Below are 6,660 nucleotides of genomic sequence, written 5' to 3' on the forward strand. Positions count from 1 at the left end.
AAAATGATTCTCTTCCGTCTAGACAATTGGGTCGAAACAAATGGATTGCTTTCAGGTACACAATTTGGGTTCCGCAGAGGCAAAGGAACGAACGATTGTCTAGCGTTGCTCTCAACAGAAATTCAAATGGCATTTGCTCGTAAAGAACAAATGGCATCAGTTTTCCTCGACATCAAGGGGGCATTCGATTCAGTTTCCATTAACGTTCTATCTGAGAAGTTGCATCAGCATGGTCTTTCACCAGTTTTGAACAACTTTTTATATAATCTATTGTCCGAGAAACACATGCATTTTGAGCATGGTGATTTGACGACAAAGCGATTCAGTTACATGGGTCTTCCTCAGGGCTCATGCTTAAGCCCCCTTTTATACAACTTTTACGTAAATAACATTGATGAATGTATCAACACATCTTGCACGCTAAGACAACTTGCCGACGACAGTGTTGTGTCTATTATAGGACCCAAAGCTGCCGATCTCCAAGGACCATTGCAAGATACCCTCGACAACTTGTCGACATGGGCTTTTCAAATGGGTATCGAGTTCTCTACGGAGAAAACTGAGCTGGTTGTATTTTCAAGGAAGCGAGAACCTGCGCAATTACAGCTTCAACTAGGGGGTGAAACCATAGCTCAGGTTTTCACATTTAAATATCTCGGGGTCTGGTTCGATTCCAAAGGTACCTGGGGATGTCACATTAGGTATTTGAAACGAAAATGCCTACAGAGAATCAATTTCCTTCGTACAATAACCGGAACTTGGTGGGGCTCTCACCCAGGAGACCTGATCAGGTTGTACAAAACGACGATATTGTCAGTAATGGAATATGGATGTTTCTGTTTCCGCTCCGCTACGAATATTCATTTCATTAAACTGGAAAGAATTCAGTATCGTTGTTTACGTATTGCCTTGGGTTGCATGCAATCAACCCATACGATGAGTCTTGAAGTGCTGGCGGGCGTCTTACCGTTGAAAAACAGGTTCTGGGATCTCTCATATCGACTGCTAATCCGATGTGACATTTTGAATCCGATGGTGATAGTAAACTTTGAAAAGCTCGTCGAGCTTAATTCACAAACCCGTTTTATGTCCTTGTATTTTGACTACATGGCTCAGAATATAAATCCTTCTTCGTTTGTTCCCAATCGTGTTCATTTTGTGGATACTTCTAATTCTACTGTGTTTTTCGACACATCCATGAAAGAAGAAATTCGTGGAATCCCGGATCCTGTACGCCCTCAAGAGATCCCAAAAATTTTTAATAATAAATTTAAAGAAGTCGACTGTAATAAAATGTTTTACACTGACGGATCATATCTAGACGGGTCCACTGGCTTCGGTATATTCAATGTAAATTTCACCGCTTCCTATAAACTCAGTGATCCAGCTTCAGTTTACGTCGCAGAACTAGCTGCAATTCAGTATACCCTTGAGATCATTGACACTCTGCCCACAGATCACTACTTCATTGTATCGGACAGTCTCAGTTCCATTGAGGCTCTCCGTTCAGTGAAGCCTGGAAAGCACTCACCGTATTTCCTGGGGAAAATACGGGAACAATTGAGTGCTTTATCTGCAAAATCATACCAGATTACCTTGGCTTGGGTCCCCTCACATTGTTCCATACGGGGCAATGAGAGGGCGGACTCGTTAGCCAAGGTGGGCGCACTAGAAGGTGATATCTATGAAAGACCAATCTGCTTCAATGAATTTTTCAGTTGCTGTCGTCAGAAAACTCTAGCTAGCTGGCAGAATACATGGAATAGTGGAACTCTGGGACGATGGTTACACTCAATAATCCCACAGGTATCGACGAAAGCTTGGTTCCGGGGGTTGGACGTGAGCCGAGACTTTATTCGTGTAATGTCAAGGCTCATGTCTAATCATTATATGTTCAGCGCGCATCTCCGTCGTGTGGGGCTCGCTGAGAGTGGTGTCTGCGTTTGCGGTGAGGGTTATCATGACATCGAACATGTTGTTTGGACATGTGTCGAGTATTGTGATGCCAGGTCCCAACTCATAGGTTCCCTTCGGGCCCGAGGTATACCACCCTTCGTACCAGTCCGCGACGTCTTGGCAACTCGAAATCTTCCTTATATGACTCTCATCTATAACTTCTTGAAAACTATCAATGCTCAAATTTAGTGCTCTCCCTATCTCTTTCTCGTCTACAGCTCTACCGCACTCTTCTTTACGTTGCTGGAAGTATGGCCTGTGTAAACGATGCTTCGGAGCATGCACCTGCCTTGAACTGACTGAGTTGCTGGAAGCTACCCAAAAACGTCACATCAACGTCAGAACACACCAACGAAGCATCTCAATCCAGAATAATCTCTTCATTGCTACAAGCTGAAAAACATGAAGATTCATCGAACGCAAAATGTGTCTAAAAGATGTATGCCACAAACCAATGATGTATTCAAATTTCAATTCAATACTGTGTAGGTCCCACCCTCCCTATGTCCCCTTACTAACTGGGGAGTATGCCGCCCCGTAATACGGCATCCCTTTCTCTCTCTCTAACAACAAGACAATCGGCCACGTTAAGCTAAAGCAAATGACCTAATAAAAATTTTATTTGAAAAAAAAAAAAAAAAAAAGTACAGCTCGATATACACCCAATCAAAGTCGCCGGGTTAGGCTAACCCTGTCCGTACTGAACGTAACTTTTTTATAGTCCGTACCCTGAGGGTTAAATTAGTCTTAAAAATACCTTGAAAAAACTCAAAAATATTGCATAACTCGTAAACGCCTTAACGTATCAACATACTTCCTTCAGCAAAATAATAGAATCAAGTTAGCCCTACAAGTGTTCCATACATTGTCCATTCGAGAAATGAGACACACAAAAACTACAGCCGAAAATAGATTTTTTGCTGAACAATTTTAATTAATTTATTTCCAAAATAACTGATTCAGTTGAGCTTAAGCAACAGAGACACTGTGTAATATGGTTATTCCGAAGTAGAGGCCATGATAAATATATCAACGGAAATTTTCATTATCTTGACAACCAAAGCTCAAACAAGCTGGTGCAAGTTAGTGAAACGCAAATATTTTTATCCAAATCGTACCGAGAAGCCTTTTTTTCTCATCCACTTGTGTACCGAATAGCCTGTGACAACCGGAAAACGACGCACAATGAGTTTTGGTTAGAATAAATACAATCTACTCATTTTAACAAACTAATGATTTACTTGGGTTTCAGGAAGTACTTTGACTTACAAAAAGCTAACGGATTTAATGATTGCTGGTAGAAGTAATAAGGACATTTTACAGTATATCATTCAAGAATTGCGTATGAAAACCCCCACCTGGCGTGTTAGCAAACTGAACAAGACCGTGAAGGGAAGGAATACAAATATAAAAACTGCGTTTAGAGAACATTTGGGCTTACGTATCGGTGAGCCATTGCCATCAGGAGGTAATTCCAACGACGGAAACACGGCCCGGAAATTTTTCAAGAAGTGGAAAGAAACAGCAGATATAACAGGCCTTGATGAAACACTGTTGGAACGATTTCACGTTGTTCTCAGTGTAATCAACAGCCGATAAGATAAACGTTGACGAATTCCAAAGTTACATTGAGAAAATACGAGCGTTGTATGTATCGTTGTATGGCTGGTATCCACTATCACCAACTGCTCATAAATTGTTGATACATGGAGCCACGATAATTAGACACGCAATTTTACCTATTGGTATGCTTAGTGAAGAAGCTCAGGAGACTCGAAATAAAAGTATCCGGAACTTCAGAGAGCATTATGCTAAAAAATTCAGCAGAATCGCGAACATTGAAGATGTTTTTAAAAGGCTGCTGTTATCTTCAGACCCTATCTAGGCATTGTCGAACAAACAAAATAAGAGAAGTTCAGAAGACTTACCCGAACAAGCAAAATGTTTAGTTTTAGATAATAATTAGAATAATTCATTGCTTAATTTATTCAATACATACCAAACCGTAATCAAATGTTGTCTTATGTTTTATTTTGAATGTTAGCGATACGATCATTACGATAACGGAATCAAAATCAATTGAATCAGTTATTTTGGTAATAAATTTATTAAAATTGTTCAGCAAAAAAAATCTATTTTCGGCTGTAGTTTTTGTGTGTCTCATTTCTCGAATGGACAATGTATGGAACACTTGTAGGGCTAACTTGATACTATTATTTTGCTGAAGGAAGTATGTTGATACGTTAAGGCGTTTAAGAGTTATGCAATGTTTTTGAGTTTTTTCAAGGTATTTTTAAGACTAATTTAAATGAGTTAAAAGAAAAACACTCTCCCAATTTTCTCTTAAATGTTTACTTATATTATGAACTTTCAGTAGCCGCATAGGATACATTTTTATCGATCTGGCATCTAATGAATTTTGATATTTGAAGGTTGACTAATTTATGATGAAAAAACAATCATAACTTTTTACTGGTAGCTCATATGAAAAAGCTTTACTCAGCAAAATTATGCGCAATATTTATTTCAACAACTCTTCTGAAGACAACCTTTCCATAAAACGTTTCACAAAAAAGTTAGAACAAAAACATCGATTTTTCGGGAGCCACCCTACTCTTACCCGGGACAATTGATGTAACTCGGTCAAATGAAAAGCTAGAGAGGTGCTTTTTCAGCAAAGTTGCTCAAAATAAAACTTCCTACAACTTTGTTGTACAATAAAATCATTTTTGAGCTCAATTAAGAAAGTTAGATTTCATATTTCAATCTAAATAAGGACCACCCTAGTAATATTTTATATCAAAAGGAGCGCCATTCGATAACAAACAACTTTTGTGAAGACACCAACTACGAAAAACTAATATTTAATAGTGAAAATATTTTTGTCACGCTAATTTCCCGTTTCAAACCATAGTGCACTGGCTTGTAAAACCAGTGCCCTATGCATTGAACCGCCAACCCGGGACAGGTACCACAATAAATCAAAAAATTCGAAAATAAAATTTTAATCGTCTTTTTCTCGAAATGCCGATTTTCTATATGGGACTGATATACAAGTATGGGCATTGTAAAGCTTTCAATAAAAAGGTAAGCTTTGAGCAGTGCTGCCATAACAACAATTTTTATAACATTTATTATATTCAAACATAAAATATACTAGCGTTTGTAACTGTCTGTAATCTTCATAATTAACTTTTAATAGTTTTAAGTTGACTCTATTGAAAAATTGGACAATAATGAAGTTTTGAGCAAGAAATGATGAAGTTCACCGAAGGTCGGTATAGTGGAATTAATTACCACATGAATTGAGCTGATGGCGATTTCATTAGTATTTTCTTCTTTCTTCTATGCATCTTAGATAAGACTTTATGAGATTTTGATTTTGATTGAATACCGACTCAATACATAATGAGGTAGTTCACCTTTCGATAACATGCACAAAAACATTAAATTCACTTGTGAAGAATACTTCTAATCATTCTCATCAGCTTAAAATGTTAGCTTTTCACCAGTTGATTCATTGAATGCTTAAACTTGCCCATGAAGAAAATGTGGTAAGAAACGAGAAAAAATACATTCTCGATATTGGAATGCTCAATGGATATTCGGAGCCATCAATTCAAACAGTTTTTGATAAAAAGAAAAACTGTTGAAAAAAACAATCACTTACTACTTTAACCCAACTATCAGAAAATTCAAAAAGAGTTTCAGTAAGTTAAATTAGATAAGATTTTCATTCCAAGTCAAAAATAGCTGAACATGTTTAGAAAATTATGAACTTACATGGAAATTAAACGTAGCTGAAAGTTTAAGAACATATGTAAATATATTAACATTCCAAGTTACTATTTATTTATTTGTAATTTAGCAAAATAAGTTATCTCTAAGATGGAAAATGATTCACCTGTACTAGTACAATAGAGATAGTACTAGTACAATAGAGATCCTCCCACTACTAGTGTCTATGTCTATTACTATTTCGTGACATTAGTGGGAAATAGTTAGGAAATGTTTAATATTGTGGAAATGAATTGAATTTATTTTCTTCAAAAGCTGTCTACTAAGCGCTGAAAATAAGCATTTTTTCTGAAAATGTGATATTCGTGTTTATCGATTACCCAATTTGCTTAGTATTGGTCGTCTTAAAGGTAAAAAATCAAAATCGGAAGCAGATAAATTATTCCTATGACATCGAATAGCATACTGAAATCAGAAAAAGATATGGAATTTATAAGTTTATAACAAAACTTATTCTCAGTTTGATGTTACTACCAAATAACGAAAACAAAATTGAAACGCATAATCAGTTATTGATCTGCCTTGATATTACTGAAAACAAATACACCGCAAACAAGGACTAAAAATAAAATGGGCAAAACATCCTCGGGAATTTACATTTTAGTTGATTTTCTTGCAACAACAAAAAGATTATCTTATAGTTTCCAAAAAATATTTATAGTTTCCTAAACATTTTATTCAGATCCGTGATAAATCTGTCTGATAAATTCTTCTAGTTTACAGAATTTGTTAGTTTGTGGGCATATCAACTTAATTAACGGGGAGACCTTTTTTTTGTTGTTTTGTTTTTTGAAAATAACTAATACAAATATTTGTTGTAGGATATGTAATTTTTCGACAATAACTTTTTAAAAAAATATGTCAAAAAAGAGCGTTTATCAATTGTCAAAAAGTGTTGTAACTATT

The sequence above is a fragment of the Malaya genurostris genome, chromosome 2 (genome assembly GCF_030247185.1).
Source record: "Malaya genurostris strain Urasoe2022 chromosome 2, Malgen_1.1, whole genome shotgun sequence".
In the NCBI taxonomy this organism is placed as follows: domain Eukaryota; kingdom Metazoa; phylum Arthropoda; class Insecta; order Diptera; family Culicidae; genus Malaya; species Malaya genurostris.